The 18586-nt window shown below is 42.2% G+C and overlaps 1 protein-coding gene across 2 annotated transcripts in view; it reads left to right on the top strand.

Moving 5' to 3' along the window:
* Hs6st2 (heparan sulfate 6-O-sulfotransferase 2) overlaps positions 1 to 18586 on the top strand; it is a 277086-nt gene that overhangs the window by 187305 nt on the left and 71195 nt on the right. The gene's annotated exons all lie outside the window — the stretch shown is intronic.

Raw genomic sequence — 18586 nt, 5'->3', positions numbered from 1 at the left:
TAGAACTGTTGTTAGGGATGGTTATAAGGCAGCACGTATGGGTCCTAGGAATCAAGCCCAGGCAACACATGCTCTTAACCATAAAAGCCACCTCTCTAGCTTTAAACATACTATTTTTTCTAAAAGTTGGGCTTCAATTCGAGCGGCCTTTGTTTGTGAAGAGGCAGACTTTGGTGATTGAAGCTGGTCATTTGAGTGTGTCCTGAGATCAGAGTGAGACCATCAGAGATGCATTTTTACTTCAGCTGACTATATAAGGAGAAGTCATGTTTTCAGACAAGAGAATGAGCTGTGATGGTTTTCAGGTGTATATGATTTGACTCCCTCTAGTTTTCAATATTTCTGGCCACATTAGCTCGCATTTTAAAATGGGCAGGGATATGGAGAGGTTGGGAAGGAGGGGAGTTGGTTATTTACTCGAGCTCTCTATCTCTAGGCAGTTACCTTTTTAGCACTAAAATCTAGGAACAAATAACTAATGCAAATCTCTACTCAGCTTTCACTTTGGGCAAATGGCTTAATTGTTCTGTGTGCCATTTGCAAAATGGAGATAATTGTATTTTTAAGGTTTAATTGTTAGGATTAAATAAAAAATAGCATAAAGCACTTAGCATTAGCTGGCATCTATCACACCACCCCAGTCCAGATCCAATGCTGATACTCTCTAGATGTTTCTATTCTTACCGCTAAGTCATGGCTGTTGTTTCTAGTATGGAACCTTTAAACACTGAAGATTTCTACTGTTTTCCAGAGCCCATTTTCCTAACCATTTTTTTAGAATTGTAACCATAATTTCAACAAATATCTGAACGAATTTCTGTAAATGTGAATGGCTCAGATTTAAACAATGGTAAGACAGAGAGCATTCATTGGGACACATCTGCAAGGCCGTTTCGCAAACTCTGCTTTGCTGACTTTAAGAGGCAAAGGCAACAGGTGGTGGTGTCACACCCCTTTAATCCCACCACTCAGGAGGCAGAGGCAGGGAGGGTCTCTGTGAGTTCGAGGCCAGCCTGATCACCTCAGTAAATTTCAGGACATCCAAGACTGTTACACAGGGAACCCCTGTATCGAAAAACAAACAAACAAAAATAACAACAACAATAAAAAAAGACGCAAAGGCATTCAAGCACCTCTATATTAGTGCTGTTCATGCCATGTCAGAAGGAGGGTTCTGTTGAAAGAGAGGCGGGCTGCATCCCGCCACCCGGCTAGCTTTACCCAAAATAATTACACGGAAACTGTATTCTTTTAAACACTGCCTGGCCCATAGTTTCAGCCTCTTATTGGTTAATTCTCACATCTTCCTTTAACCCATATTTAGTAATCTGTGTAGCACCACGAGGTGTGGCTTACCAGGAGAGATCTTAACCTGCGTCCATCTCGGAGAGAAGAAGCATGGAGACTGCATATGGCGACTGCCTGAAGTGTCTCCCCACTGCCTGCTACCCCTTTTCCCACAATTCTGTTCTGTCTACTCCGCTTACCTAATTTTCTGTCTCTTAAAGGGCCAAGGCAGTGTTTAAAAGAATACAGTTTCCGTATAATTATTTTGGGTAAAGCTAGCCGGGTGGCGGGACGCAGCCCTCCGCTCCTTCAACAACCTGCGTCCATCTCAGAGAGGAGAATCATGGCGACTCACGATGGCGACTGCCTGAAGCATCTCCCCACTCCTGCTACCCAGCATTCTGTTCTGTCTACTCCGCCTACCAAATTTTCTGTTCTCTTAAAGGGCCAAGGCAGTTTTCTTTATTAATTAACCAATGAAAGTAACATAGACAGATAACTCTCCTCCATCAGGGTTCAGCTGGCTCACACATTATCCTGGCAGAACAGAAAGAACTTTAGAAGTACATTTATATGGAATATAAGGAAACCGAGGCATTGAAAGGGAAAGAAATTTTCCTCCAGGATATTTGATCCAAAGGGACATAATGGGCATCATTTAGCTGGCTTGTGTGTAGGCGCTGGGCAACAAAGTAAGATTGATTGTATTTTCCTATACATGCTTCCTAAAGAAAATAAGTCATCTTTGTACTTATGAACACCAGAAACTCCATTTTTCACTTTTAGAGGATGGCTACCCTAGAATTAGAATCTTACTTTGCATGACCTTTTTAGCGTTGATAAAGGCAACCTTGATTTATGATGCATGAACCTCCGTCTTTGAAACCGATAAGAAATGTTTTTGTTCATTGAACATGCAAACAAATTACTTTCCAAGGGCTGAAATTTAAACTGACATTAAGCTCCAAGAACATCTATATTTAATTATACATAAAGGCCAGAAAACAAATTGTAACTTTAAATTAAGAGAGACGCCCCACCTATGCAAATAATTTATTTCATGACAATACATCTCTTTTAGTTTGCCATCATTCATCGGCATTAGCAGTGTGGGCTTCGCAGATACATCCAGGGAAACCCTGAAATTTGAACTCATATTGGAAATAATCAGGCAGCACAGTTCCCAGGGCAGGCTGCTGCTATAGATTCAGGAAGTGTGCTGGCTTCTAACAATGCTTGCCTCAGTAGGAGGATTACTAGTGAAATGCTATCGGTAACCATATATTTCTCGCAGGATGTGACTAAGGGGTGAAAATGTAGTGGGAGGAACACCAGCAAGAAAGAGCTTGGCGATCAGGATCTTAAAATCTGACCCAGAGCAATTCCCTTTTCCACTCTTGTCCCTGAGTTTCTCATCTGTGAATTGAGAGGCTGGATTTTGATGACCAATTTGCAAGAAAAGAGGAGGAATTAAAAGGAAAAGCATAAATCAAATAAAAAAAATGGCTTGGTTGCTACTCAATATCCCTTACTTTCTCCTAACCACACCACACTTGCACAGTACGCGTGTATGTGCATACGCTGGTCCTTCCCTCAGCCGTGCCACAGTGCGATACTGCAGTAAGAGCACTGTTCTTGGATCCTGGTGATGTGGCTTCACATCCCAACTGTTTCTTGAACGCTTAATATGCTTTCTTAGTTTCCCTGACAACAAAGTGAGAAAGTTTGGTGCTCCCTGGTTTCCCAAGACTGTATGTATTTAGACATTGCACACACATGCATATGTGTGTGGGCCGCTGTTATTTAACCAATGTGGCTCTCCTGTGGGGCAGAGCTCTGTAGGTGTGCTTCCCTGATGATTCTGATATGTCATTCTCGTTTAGCTTCCTGACTGGCATGGTTCCTTCGGCCATCCCACCGTTGCTATTCTGAGACACAAGTGAACAATTTCTGGGGACGGTTTCAGCCCCTCTCCGTCCTGCTGTTGCTGCCTCGCTAGTGATAGAGGGCTTAGTGAAAGGTATTTTCTGCCCCTCCTTTCCCAACAGTCTTTTCCGAGGGAGAGATGTTGTGTGTAGGGCGAGAGGGTGATGGGCACAAGGCATGCTCCGTGGAGTCACCATGTGGCAAGCTGCCAAGACAACTTTCCAGTTGTCAGCCATGTGAACTTTGCTTGAACCATACAGGGACCTGATTAAATTAATTGATTCCCAGCTTTTCAAAAATCCATTCTCTGGTGGGTTGCCTGCTGCTTATCAAGATGTCTTTTAAAAAAAGGCAGTGCCAGGTTGAATTCTTTGTCTTAGGGAAATCAAGGCTGACCTGACTCCAAGATGAACATGGTGAAGGAGCCGGGGTTCACTATTGTCTGCACGTCTAGGTCAGTTTTGCAAATATCAAGCACGCAGATCAAATGCGCTTATGGAACAGAAGTACGGAGGGCATCGAGGCAGCTTGGCTTGGCTTTCATAAGGCCCAGAGTTTCTTAGCACAGTGCTGTGCAGGCGGAGAGCTCAACAGTGGAAGGCGCCGGTTACAAAGAAGGTCATTGAAGATCCAGATGTGACCCCAGCTGTTCTTGCCTTAAAGCCCCATGACTGTTGCCTTTGCTAAGTTCCACGGTCTGTACAGTGAAGGGGTTGGGTTCCTATTACTCATTTTCTAGCTTGGCCCCTCCAAACAGGAAGCCGGAGGACTATTTTGGTTCCTTTAAGTCACCACTCAGCACACTCAGCACCACTCAGAACAGGACTTCAGGAGACAACTCCCATCTGAGTTATGTTCTAGCTCAGAGCATCATTGTGCATACCTCTAAGCAGCAGCATTCAGGAGTCGTAGCCGAAGGATTGCAGATTCGAGTCCAGTCCGTGCTATGTAGCCAATTCGAGGGAATAATTGCTTATTATCAGCAGTTCTCATGCTTTTCGGCCTCAAGACTCCTTTATTCCCCTCCCTCAAATTAGTAAGTACTCCAAGTTGGTTTTGCTTATATGTGATATAACTATTAATATTGCCTATGTTAGGATTTAAAACAGAAAATTTCAAATGCATATTTTCATTCGTTTTTAAATGAAGGTAGTGTTATCTCAAAGCAGAGGTTAGTTATATGAAAAACTGACTGGAAAAAGGCAAAAATTGTTAGCAGAAGGTAGTACGTTTACATTTTGCATGTACTTGATATTTGGTTTCTTAAAAGATCCGTGGATTGTCACATAAATTTATTTCTTTGATCTGTTGAGATATAGGTTGTTTGAGCTGAAATATATGAATATAGTCTGTTTTTTGGTTTTTCGAGACAGGTTTTCTCTGCAGCTTTAGAGCCTGTCCTGGAGCTAGCTCTTGTAGACCAGGTTGGTCTCGAACTCACAAAGATCCGCCTGCCTCTGCCTCCCGAGTGCTGGGATTAAAGGCGTGCACCACCATCGCCTGGCTTTAGAATATAGTCTTAAATAGACACTGTAGCACAGACAAGACAGACATTTCAGGGACCCACCAACCAAACCTAATAGGAAAGTCCCAGGTCCTAGAAATAAGCAAGCAAGCAAGCAAGCAAGCAAGCAAACAAACATACAAAACCCCTTGTTTCAAACAGTCAAAATGAATGGCTCCTGAGGAGTGACACCCAGAGGATTGACCTCTGACCTGCACACGCATACACAGGAAAAAAAAATGACCCGGCTAATATAATTTCAAGTCTGCTCATCAAAGTCTCAGGTAATTGAAGAGTCAAGGATTTTTAAAGTGGTCAGGATCATCAAGATTCTCCTTCCAGGCTTTCTTTCCTTTCCTCTAAACATGGTGAGGAGGGACTTCGGGATTGTGCCTCAGCCCTTCCTGGATGGTGAGGGGTATGTCATCCTGACAGGGACAGTTTCAGTGCCTGAAAATAGTGTGGAATGGCTTGAACGATTTAATGGCCCCCTAGAAGGAGGCTGAGCTGCCCGTAGAGTGATAAAGACTGCAGGAGCCATGGAGTCAGTAGCCATCCAGCTGTCTGCGCACTGAAGGAGAGAGATAGGCCATAAGGGCAAGTTTCCGTGATATACTCACATGCCATCGTCTTGAGAGCTAGAGATTCATCATCGTTATTTATTTCCTAAATCCACATCCCAGCGAGTGTCAAATGCCATGGGATCTCATAGCCTGCATGACCCATTGAAACTTTGAATTTTGCATGGAGCAGAGAAGGCAGCACTGGTCTCTCTTTCCTTGCCATAGTCAGTATGGATTTCATGACATTTCTTTTATAAAAAAACACATGGGATCCTCTGGCCTTGGTTCCGATACCTGTGAGCCTTCCAATCTAGGCCCTCTGCTGAGCTGGGTGCTGTGAATCCATGCTGGGGCACGGATTGGAGGACAGTACAACAAGAATCCAGTGGACCTGCCAGCTCCATCCTTTAATCTGTAAGCATGCGCAGGAGACACTCCTGGGCTGTGGAGGAGGGGAGGGCCCCCACTCCCATTCTGTCCTTGTTTGCTTCGTTTCTGCTGCTGGCCTAAGCATTAATTAAAAAACCCAGATCCAAATGCCTAGCATTACAGCCAATCATTTGGGCTAATTGGGTTTCTCCAATTTAACGGAACTCTTGTCTGAGAGTTAAACAGAACTAAAGCTCTGGGCGGAACTGAAGTCCCGTATGCTGCTGATGAGAATGTACGACGGGGCAGCTGCTGTGTGCAAGGGTTTGGCGGTTTCTCCTGAAGTTAAACATGCTATTACCATGTGAGTCACAGTTCTACCCTTAGGTATCTATCTAAGAGCGATGGAAACACATATGTACACAACAACTTGTATAAGAATCCTCCATAGTAGCATGAACCGAGACTGTGCAAAACAGAAACAACCCAAATACTCAGAAGTGGGTGAGCTGACAAGCAAAATTTTTTCAGAGGAATATGGTTCAGCCACCAACAGGATCAGGATTTTGATTCTTGCTACAACCTGGACTAATATCAAAAACATTATGTTAAGTAGTGACATATGCCAGATTTTAAAAGGCCACATTGTATGATTTCATTGATATGAATAATTTCAGTAGGCAAATCCATTTAGACAGAAAACATATTTGTGGTTGTCACACCCCGAGGGGGAGGGGGACATGGAGTAACTGCTTAATGAGTACCAGGTTTCCTCTGAGGTGGTGAAAAAGCTCTGGAGCTAGATAGGGGTGATGGTTTGACAATACATGACTATTCTAAATCCCACTGAATTCCACACTTTAAATCTTTCGTCTTGTATGGCATGGATGCGCCTCAATTTACAAAGGCAGAACATGTATGAATCCCACCTGAATTCCTGACTACTGTCTCCTCCTTGACGGCTTCCTCTCATGAATGTCTGTGGCGTCAGGAACCCAGTTCTGAGTTGTGAATGGCAGGCGGACACCACATGGTTTGTAGGTATTTTCAGTAGTTACGGCCGGTGGAATTACCACTTATAATGCATGGTTGCTATGCTCCTAGCTTCACTGTGATGTCATACAAGGCATGGGTCATGTCTATGTCTTGCATTCCGTGTGCCTAGACATTCCTAGTACATAAGAGACACTCAATAGGGTGTTTGTTGAATGCATGGATGAATGAATATGTCCATTGTATTTTCCAGTCCGTCTTTATAATCATAGTGCTAGTAATAATTGTAGCCCAGGATGCATTCAGAATAGTTCTGTGGCCGTGGTTAGCGATAGAGGATAGAATTGTTTAGATGTATTTTACTTCACAAAAAAATTGGATATGGGGGTCATGGAACATATTGTATATGGGAAGGAAGGAAGGAAGGAAGGAAGGAAGGAAGGAAGGAAGGAAGGAAGGAAGGAAGGAAGGAAGGAAATGTCCCAGAGAGACAAATCCACAGAGACTGGGAAGAACTACATTTATGGCGGTAAGGCTCTGGGAGAACAACCGGATAGGACAGGTAGACCTAAAATGTTAAGGATTTCTTTTGAAAATGGTAAGATATTTTTGATAAAGGCTGTACATTTCTATGAGTACACTGAAAACCACCAAATTGTACACTTCAAATAGATGGATTGCATGGGCAATAAAACTGTTAAGCTTAAACATATCAGAAGAGTAGAGGGTAAGTTTTGAATCAAAGGGAAATATGTCTGTTGTGTGGAGAGACAATCATGTAAAAATGTAAGGTACAGGCACAAAGGGATTCTCTAGAGAAGAGTCCCTTTAAATTGGGCCTCCCTTATAGGAGCGGTTCTTGTATGTTTTCAGATCATTACCCATCTGATGAGGGGTTAGGGCCAGAGTAGCTTAAAGCCAGAGTGTGAAGGGCAACTGCCAGAAGCTGGGTAGCTAGAGATCGATCGTAATATATGTCAGTGGAAAACCAGGATTTGATTTGCACAAAACCAACACCCTGGTGCTTTCTGCCTTGACTGTGATCCACAGAGCATTTTGATGAGGGAGAATGAGCAAGGTGAATGAAGGGCCACTTGTAGTTAGCAAGTTGACAAGTCCAACTTCAAATAAGCACCACCAAATTCTAATTTCATTCTTTGGAAATCTGCTACGAATCTTCGTGTTTGTCAGACTCCGTTCTATTACCGGGCCATAACTAGTGAATGGAAGTGGGCCTCCTTGCACCGGCAAGTGTGGATATATTCAGGAAGTATCTCTGGATTTAGATGGCATCTAGATCCCTTGCCTTGTAGTATGAACACACACACACACACACACACACACACACACACACACACACACACACTTCCCTGGCCTCTTGGATACCTTGATCAATATCTCTTCCATCTCAGGGAGGTGGCCTTAGCAACTAGAGGTGACATACCAGCTCCCATGGGGGGAGGGTTACAAAGCTCTTTACTTGGCAGGCTGTTCTGATGGCATCTCTTTTCCTTGAGTCCAGAGAACATGGGCAGCCAAAAGCCTTCTCAAAAGGCCAAGCAAGGCACTATCCAAGGCTCCATTGAATCAGCTTCATCACGGCAATTTTTGTACATATACAATAATTCTCCATGGAGGCACCTCTTTTATACCAGGGAGAAATGAGTCTTGCTAAAGAGAACCGAGTTGCTTGCACACTTGTGTGCAAAGCCCACAGTCTTTGGGATGAGAGCAACCTGGAAGCTCCCTTCTCGGTGTGTTCACCGTGCATCGATGGGCAAGGCGTTTCATCTCTTCAAGGTTTAGTTCTCTGACCCGAGCAAGAAGATAGGAAAGAAGATCTTACAGTTATTGTTAGAAAAGAAAGCCTGCTCTTCCTTTCACAACCTCTGCTGCCAGCTTCCTCTGGCCCTTTTGCTCCCATCCCTCCCTCTTGCAGGAACTATAGGAGTATTTTCTCTTGTCTTTTTAAGAGAAAATAGTGGTGCTTTTAAACTCCTAAACCAAAAGTCATAAGGGCTAGGAGATTTGTTTGGGGTCCATGCTGAACTCTATGAACCTCTATAGATTCTTCTCTCTCTCTCTCTCAGAGGCTGTAATGAAGAGTTTGTGTTTGATGGTCTCTTAAGGATATCTTCCTGTTTCAGTAAGTTTTAAACTAAGTCACAATCAAGTTGTTCATGGCCTGGTTTGCCATGCTAGTAGATGAACTCTGCCATTTGGTACCAACACCTATTATTTCCCAAGGCATCCACTCACTCTCTTGAAGGGGCGTGGTCGATCGGCAATTATGATTAACCAGACTAGCTTTAATATATAATATTCAGCTTTAATAAAGGAAAGAAAGGGGAACTTACAAAAGCCAAGGTTCCAGCGAGGAGTGCAGGAAATAAAGAGAGCGAAAACAAAAGCACATGGATGTTTTAAGGTATTTGGGGCCCTGGAGGAGGCATGCCCCTCAGACAAAGGGATTGGTCAGCTCCCCCATCACTCACCTACCACAGTAAGCACTTGGTCCTTTTTAGAATAAGGCACAGACTCTTCTTCTAGCTCCTTCCCTCTGCACGTTGGTACCCTTGCCCTAGATCTCTGGAGTCTGTCTCTCCAGTATAATCATATTTTTGTATTGATAAAAATATAGAAAGAATAGACAAAAGGCAGCTCTACTCATTGTTTGAGCGAGACCTCATCTGCCTGCCAATTCCCTGTCCCTGAAGGCACCTGGCCCACCCACGGCCGCTTGATTTACATCTAAGGCACAGCACTGCTCCGGGGAAGATTAACACCGAGTTCTCCTCTAGTCTACTTGTGTTCAAGTGGTTTGCACTCTATCCTGGAATTCAAAATGAAAAATAGTCCCCTGAGAAGCACGGAGAGAGGCATACATGGAAGTACTTTGGAGAGTGCTGTCGCCAGCTCTCAGTGAAAGTGTGCCATGCCTAGCATGATTATATACAGTGACCCTTTCAGTCTCAGGGCCACATTGAGACAAGCCCAGCATCTGCGGTGCGCAGCATAGTATTTGAGGCTGCAAGACTGGATATTTCTGTCCGAGTGGCTTCACTTATTAGCTATATGACCTTGAGTAAGTTGTATTCAGAGGACCGCCTATCTTCCCTGTGAAATGAGAATGGCGTCTACCTTATAGCATTACAGTGAAGGGAAAATCAATTTCAGTTATAACAACTTAGTGGCTAATGAGCTTGGGGACAGGCGTCCTGTGATTCTGAATTTGAATGCAGACTCTATCACTTACTATGCTAGTCCCCTTGAGCTGTGTCTTCCTTTTCTGTTTGAATTCCAGTTTTAATTGCATCTACTCGTTTCCTGCTTGTTTGTTTGTATTTGTGTACACATACATGTACATAATCATGTGCATGCCAAGGTTAGAGGAACCCTTGAGAGAGCTGGTTTTCTTCTTCCTCAGATAGACCCTAGGGATCAAACTCAGGTTGCCAGGCTGGCTGAAAAAGTTCATTTTTCCCTGAGCCTTCTCCACATCCCAATGTATGTTTTCTTATCTGCACAGAAAGTTTAGACTTTTTTGTCTGGGTGAAATAACTTCTGTAAAGCCTACAGTGGCTGTCATAGAGTAAGTACTAGTTACATGTAAGTAATGGTACGAATGTTATTGTTTGTCATCCAGGGATAGGTCTCAAGAATTCTGGGAAACACGTATTTCTCTGCTAGACTCTGCGAATGTGCCCTGTACTTGCTATTTTGGCTGACAATGGCACTGAGTATCTTTGGTCCTCGTTTTGCCTACAGTTCACAAAACTATTACTTAGTCATTCAAAAGAAATGCTTCCATAGATAGTGCAGGGAAGCTCTGATCAGGAACACTATATCTGTTCTATTATTTATTTATTTGGTTAGTGGGATAAATACCATGATCAAAAGCAACTTACAGAAAAAAAGTTTTGGGGGGGCTTATGGGTCCCAGAGGGGAGAGTCCATAATGGCATAGGAGACATGGAAGCTGGCAGCAAATTAAAAATAGTGCTTTCTGATTGGCAGGTGTGCTGTGTTTAAATCAGAGATGTCCACTCATAGGTTCATGCATTCAAGCATTTGCCTTGTGGTTGGTGGTGCTGCTTGAGGAGCTTATGGCACCTTTAAAGGGTTTTTGTTTTGTTTTGTTTTGTATTTACTTAGAGAACAATCCCAGAAATGTGGGTTTTTTTTTTTTTTTGGTTTATTTGTTTGTTTTTTGCAATGGAGGAAGTACATCACGGAGGCCAGGCTTTGAGGATTCATAGCCACACTCAACTTCTAGATCATTCTCTCTCCTTTCTAACTGTGGATAAAGACATGATCTCTCAGCTCCCAACTTCTGCAGAAGATACTAGCTGGGTAAATGGAGGCAAGAAGAACAGTGGCATATCAAAATCCTTGTCAAAGTTGCTTTTAAATAATAATGAAGACCTTACCTAAATGCTTCTTGTACTTGATCCCATATATCACATCTTTGAAAACATCTGAACAAGATGATGTAGTTTCCTTCCTTCCTTCCTTCCTTCCTTCCTTCCTTCCTTCCTCCCTCCCTCCCTCCCTCCCTCCCTCCCTCCCCTCCCTCCCTCCCTCCCTCCCTCCCTTCCTCCCTCCCTCCCTTCCTCTTACTTTCACCCTCCTCCTTCCTTCCTTTAATGAAGGCTGTGGATTATTAAATTTAGCAGATATTTTATGGATCATCTGATTTGTGCCTTGTGTTGGGAATTGCTGCAGATCACAAAAACTATCCCAGTTTTGTTGAGGACAAATGAGAGTGACAGTCTGAAGTAACCAAAGCAGAGGAGCTGTGGCTGGAACCCTTGCTCACTGAACCCTAGCTCTCAATTAACTCTTCATTTTGGGCCAGCTACAGTGAGGTTTCCCATCAAATCTGTTGTTCCCACGATGATTTGACTTCATCAGAAACCTAAAACCCCGATGCAAAAGGAGTGTCATATCTAGAATGCAGCGTGCCTTGTGTCTGATCTGTTAGTGACGTCACTAAGCGTTTCTTGGGAATGAGCTCAGTCCCTATGTTAGCACTGACCAAATGATTCCTTGTTAGGGACCTTTCTACAGTCCCCGTGGTGAAACATGCTAGCATATTAATAAAGCAGTTGTACTTCACATTGGCGATTTGCCACACTTTTTCTCTGTGTCAAAATAAAATATTAGGGATACAATAATGTTGTAGTGTGTCTTCTATAGTTGACTGGAAAAGACACAGTGGAAACCTTTCTGCTGATTTGAACTAGTTCTAAGATAGCAGGTACTGTGGACCGTTCAGAACCAAACTCTTAAACTTGGAAATAAAATGGCAGGCAATAACCCCAAGTGCTTACTTACAGCGTTAATTTTATATTATATTACTTATTGTAAGTGACTCTTTTCGGGTCTTTCTTTCAACAGATGGCAAGTATGTTATACTTGGGGTCATTTCTAAGGGACTCTTGGTTCTTTCCTTTCTGCTAAAAAATGTACATGTGCAGAAATTGAGGAAACATACCATTAGGTCCCATCATACACCTGCAGATGTTTGCCGACAGGGAACTCTAAGGCATGTATAATAATAGTTGCTAGATTTCAACTGATGAGTCAGCTTGCGTCTGCACACTGATTGTATGACTCACACAGGGGGTCCTGCAGTCACGAATGTTATAGTTCCCAAGAGGCAGAACATCAGCTTTTTAAGGCTTGTGGTTCTCCTTTTATTTCGCTTTGTTTTCTCCATTGCAAGGCATTTCCCTCGTTGGAAGACTAAACTGATAAATAGGCGATGGCGATGTTTTCAGGTGCCAAGAGCAGGTTAAGAACAAACCCATTGCTAACACAAAAACCTGAGAATTCCTTGGTCCCACGTTCTTAATTGGCTCATCACTAAGAGGGCACTCTTATGATTCCAAATGGAAGAATTAATTTACGAATCTGGTGTGGGGGAGTGGGAGTGGGGGAGGATGGAGAAAGGAGGGTGGTCCGCTCTGGAATGCAGACTCTAAACAGCTGGGAGGCAGGCGTCTGCAGCTGAGACCTGACTGTTTTACCAGCAGCAGAGAAAAAAAAATTCTTATTGGAAAGGGGCCCTGCAGCAATTTTTTCTCATCAGACCATTTTGTTTCCAAAACATGATTGGGGCTTCAGCAATAAAGGACCCAGGTATTTGGCATTGTTCCTCAAATGAAAGGAATAAAAGAAATCAGTGATTGGCAAAGTAGTCAATGTAAGTTAGCAAGAAGCATGAAAAGGTGTTTTTTCCCTAAATTAAACAGCTACTAGAAAAGAAGAATGAAACATCCCTCGTGTCCCTTGTAGTTGTTTTTTCCAGTCTTTTGCAGTCCTTGCTCTTCAGTTGTTTTGAAGTCTGCTGTGATTGTGTCTGAGAGAAGATGTTTACTTGCTTGGCTGCCTCTAAGCAGGACTCTAGTAAACACAGCGTGAGTGACATACTATTAAGATAGGTCCTGGACTTGGCTCTGTCACTGCTGTGCTCGGTGGTGAGTCCCCTCTCCCTTGTAGGATCTCAGCATCAGGGAAAGGTTGAGTGTCTCCAGTTAGTCTCTACAAGATGTCAACCAGTCCTTCCGTTGTTTCTTTAAACACCCTCATTCCCAGGGATAGATCCGTAGAGACTGAATCTAGACTTATGGTAGCCATGGTATGGAAGAGCAAGTGGATAGGCGCAGTCAGGTCTAAAATGTCAAAGGATAATGGGGAATGCTGAACATAGCTTTCTGTATCACTTATTATAGCACCGCTTGTGTTTCTGACTCAGACATGATGTGATAGGCTTCTTGGAATAGGTGCTGACTCTCTGTTATCATTAAAGGTGGAAATGACGGAATTGCCACCCACAAAGAGCTGATGTGTCCATCTTAGTCACTTGTTTTTAGTTTGTGGCTCACAACAGATATAAGCTCAGAGATTTTAACATACTAAGTCATCGATAGTGTTTCTTAGATTGGCTTAATATGCCCAAGTTAGGCAGCCCCTAGCTTGTCTATGACCTATCATAGAAATTCTCTGGTATGGGCCATACACAGATGTCTGGGGGAAGCTAGTGAGCTTGTCTCGGGGATCTGATAGGAAGAGCAGGCCAACTAGGACCAAACTTGTCCTACCCAGTTGCAGGTCTTTGAAAGAAATTCAGGAGTTTTTTTCTGTCTAGTATTTTTGTTTATGAGACTTAGGCTTATACAGTTAATGGGAATGTTCCTGACTAAGCCGAGTTTATCACAGAGTCCTAGACTATTAGAGCCAATAGAGAACTTGGAAAGGGGACCTAGACAACTAGCTTCCCTGGTTAGGAATGGGCTTGCCAAAATTCTGAGCCAGATAAGGCAGATATGGAGTGAGGACCTTAATTATTGAGTTCTAGTTCAAGGTTTTTTCTGTCCCCTTATAGTATATAAGCCTTTGTTCTCTCCCTACCTTCATTGAATCTAGGAAATACCCAACCAGTATCTCAATAGCTATGAAGGAAACACATCATTATCATAGATTTTTGTTATGTCTGGTGTTATTAGGGGGTATATTTAAAAAAAAAACTTCCTAATCATCAGAAAGTTGGATGTAAAATAAATGAACAGTAATTACTGTAGTTCTAACAGGTTCTGTGTTCCTATGACTGTTGCCAAATACAAAAGCCAGTTTGAAACTCTTGACTGGCAAAAAATGGAAAGGCACAAGGGTAAGTTTGGAAACCCACTTGAGTGTCTTACGGAAAGGGAGGTACTGTGAAAAGAACAGACGCAGAGGACGTCATGGATGTGGCAAAGGCTAGACCTTGTGGGATTAAAACAGATACTCAATAGAAAACAATTTAGGAAAAGACAATCTGGATTGCAGCTTTTCTCAGGCTCCGTGAGCATGTCTTCATATGGACTTGGCATAGACTGAGGAATAACACGGGGTGGTCAAACAGTGTAGCACAGATAATGGGGCGCATCCTCCACTGTATTAAGACATGTGATCGATTTCAACGTGGCCATTGACATAGGTCGTTTGAACATGAATTTGACAACTTGATTCTGTTGAAAAGAAAACTCAGTGACAGGCCTGTGAGCTATTTCTCAGTCACTACCATTTTCGACTATTCTCTTATTTGGTCTTCCTTCTAGACAAAAATAGTCTTACATAAAGTTTATTGCATGTTGACTCTGATTCTTGTCAAGTCTTCTGCCAGAGGGTTTCTGTCTATAATTTTTCATGGAATCATTGTAAGTAACCTGAGAACTACCTTCTGGTCCTCAAACTCATTAGCCTGCTTACAAAAGGCACCAGGTTTCTGCTCTCATTGGATTACATTCTCTTCTAACTGAACATCACCCATAACAATATGTTTTGTATGTATCTTGAATATCATTATGATTGCAGACATTATAACTTATCCTATTTTGTAGGCAAAAGAGTTGAGCAGGGTAGGTTTTCAAATTTTTTATGTAAATTTTCCATCACAAAGAACCATCCACTTATATAGATAGTAAACAGAGCTGTTTTCCCAGACGTAATGTTGTTTGGCCACATTTCAATTGGACACTGTTGTTTTGGCCATTTCTCATTTGCTTGTTGAATACAGGAGTGCTGGGCTCTCTGAACTAACAGTGGCAGCTTGTATTGAGAATATAACTAGAGATCGGTATATTTTAAACTAGTACACTCCAAAATGGAAGGTAAAAGTATTGGGCTCAGTAATGGGTGAGTTAGAAGTCATCTTGTTGAATTACTTCATCTCCTGAATCTTTTCGGGCAAGACAATGGAGAAGGTTCATTGCCCAAGATCAAATAAGTCATTGGGAAAATCAGCACCAGAAACCAGGGATCCTGATTCCAGGGCTAGAGTTCCTGCATTTTTAGTCTACTTTGCTTTTCTTATGGTCTTGATTTGGTTATTCATAACAAAGTGAATTGCCTTATTTCTGAAGCCTTAAGCAGCAACCCTAATACTGTAAACACCAAAGGTAGATGTCATAGTTTGAGATTCCTAGGTAAGATGAATCCCCTCTGACGTCATTTTTCCTCAGTGGTACAGGCATGTCTAAATGGCTCAAACTCCAGTGGAAATAGGCCCCATCATCCTTATTCATGCAACCTACCCTAATTAACTCAGTGGGTCACAGCAAATGGCTTGAGAATCAGAGTGGTCGTAACTGGGGAAAGGGGGGGTCTCACGGGATAGGTAGGATTTAAGAGAGAGCAATGAGAGGAATCTAGTAAAAATACATTGTATACACGTATGAAATGGTGGCAAAGAAAAACTGAAATGCTCTTTATAATTTCAAAATCTCGGGTACTCCCCCATACCCATTATTTCCTAGTGAGAGGTATTTTGAATTTACTTTCGGTCTTCTGCTTCCCTGCTACGTTGCCAGTTTTTAGATAGTGGCTGGCTGGTGAAGATTGATCCCATTTTCTTTGAACTTAGACCAGTGTCCAAGTCTCCTTTGTCCTCCAGGCCTGTTGTTTTCCCAGGATGGGGCTTGCCGAGGACAATGGGGTCTCACTCATCTCAGCATTGTCGCTTGGGTCACCACTTAGAGAAAACAATAGCAGCCAATGAGAAAAGTTCTATTAAGATGTAGACCTGAGGGGCTGGAGAGATGGCTCAGAGGTTAAGAGCCATTGCTGCTCTTTCAAAGGTCCTGATTGGCAATTCCCAGCAACCACATGGTGGCTCACAACCATCTATAATGGGGTCTGGTGCCCTCTTCTGGCCTGCCAGGTGTACACACAGACACAATGTTGTATACATAATAAATAAATAAATAAATAAATAAATAAATAAATAAATAAATAAAATATTATTTTTAAAAAAGATGTAGACCTGATCTATTAGTGCAGTGCTATTGAGAGACTTCTGTTTTTCACGGGATTTCAAATATGCAAGCACTAGAGGCTCAAGGGCCAGATGGAAAGAACCCCGGCAGACAGCCTTCAGGAAAGGAATTTTAAGGGGAAAGAGACCATAATTTATAATTTTCCTTCTAATCAAAGCAGTTTCCTACTACAAATATTGACTATGATGCCATTGGGTATGTTGTCCATACATTAAGCAAAGAATAAATAAAACCAGAGAAATGCCTTCACATATGGTATATTTCTTGAAAATTCTTATTTCAAACAGATGGCCCGCAAAATATTCCACAAGATTGCAGAGTCTGCAGAAAGGAAGGATTTCATTTGTTTGTTTGTTTGCTATATCCACTGTTGTATCCTGTAGCAATTCCTGGCACATAATGGGTAATAAATAGAGTTTGAATGACTCTTCATGATTAAAGGGTCTTTTTAAAGGATTCCATTTGAGGACCATCCCTAAGAGGGACTTGGATACATTTGTGTCAAATAAAATTTTAAATTAATTTTTTCTTCTAATCAGTATATCTCTCTCTCTCTCTCTCTCTCTCTCTTCTCTCTCTCTCTCCCCCTCCCCCCCCATGTTCATTGGTCACTTTCAATGACTGGCCACCTGTTTGCTGTACCTGTAACATCTTCATGGATCATCATTGGATACTGCACCTCTGGCTGTCTGAACACCCAGGTAAGGCAATGAGCTCTTTAAAACCCCGGCAGTGCAATCACTAGGAAAATATTGATAAGTAGGAAGGATGTTTGCCTAGAAATAGAAAAGATACTCTGAGAGAGAATAGCTTCTGATTCAAGTTAAATTTAACCCAACCTGATATAAATCAATAATCAATGGAAATATTTACATCTATTGAGGATTTCCATTAGGATAGGTATAATAAATTAGGGTTTTTATAAACTATTGTTTATATTACTTTAGAATTTACTGGCACTAGAAAATCAACACACGATTTCTTAATTTCATTTTTTTTATTGCTGTTTTGATTGGGGTTTTTGTTTGTATTATATCCAAAGTTGTTGTTTCTTTTGTTCACCAGACCAAGTGTGGTACACAGGCTTCTAGGTGTCTTCAGTGTATGAGGATTTTATGTCATGGGGCAGAATAGTATACTCTAAATGTCTTTTTTGTGGCTGAAGTGGAAGAGAATACATTAGGCATTGAATATCGAGCTAATTTGTGGAGTTATCTTGTTAAAAGTTTAGTGTCTGAACTCACCAGGCATATACATGTTAGTTTCTTCTCATAACACGTGTTTCCTCAGCAGTCTAACAATGGAGAAGCAGGGAAGTGAGGTCTAAGCACACCAAGGACTAGATTTGTTAAAAAGCCATATACTGTTTCCCAAGTGATATACAAACATGGCTCTGCTACTGGCTATGCTATTAAAAAGATATTCTTAACTCACTCCAGAAACCTGCACATATTTTTAATATAAAAATGTCTCATTTTTTCTATCAAAAGACATTTCTCCCATAACAACTCATAGTCCCTATAACTTTTTGTGCACAAAAGTGTACAAAATTGTAATGGCCCTTGTTCTGTCTACTATTAACACCAAAAAACTGAGTCTCAACCTGGGCCTGAGCACAATTTCAGAGATGCTGGCAGGTTCCCTGGTGGGGGGGAGACCAAAGAGGGTGAGAGACAGACGATATGCCATGCAGAGAGGCTTGGGTATAGAGTTTATTTAATGGTAAGGGGATTACGGGAGAGAGCTAGCGAGAGAAGAATGAAAGAGAGAGAGCGAGGTGAGGAGGGAGGGAAGGAGGGGGGGAGAGAGAGGGAGAAGGCTGGAGAATCAGCTGGGAAAGGGGGGAAGATTTGGTGTGAGCAGAGCTTGTCTCTTAAGGACAGGGTACCATGAAACAGAGAAGATCGCAAAATGATAATACTGTTCATATGAGAAGTTTACCCATGTGAGATTGCTCAGTGGTCAAGGAACTGTGATCAAGCTAAAGACCCAGTTTAATGTTTAATCCCCCTGAGCCTAAGACTCTTGCCAAATTGTCTTCTGACCTCTGTACACATACCTTGGTGCCTACTGTGTCTGTGCACGCCACATAAAATGCAAAAAAATAAATAAGTTCACACTGT

Source organism: Arvicola amphibius, chromosome X (assembly GCF_903992535.2).
Source record: "Arvicola amphibius chromosome X, mArvAmp1.2, whole genome shotgun sequence".
NCBI classification, from domain to species: Eukaryota; Metazoa; Chordata; class Mammalia; order Rodentia; family Cricetidae; genus Arvicola; species Arvicola amphibius.
The sequence above is the reverse complement of the archived record's forward strand: the minus strand, read 5'-3'. Positions and strand labels throughout refer to the sequence as shown.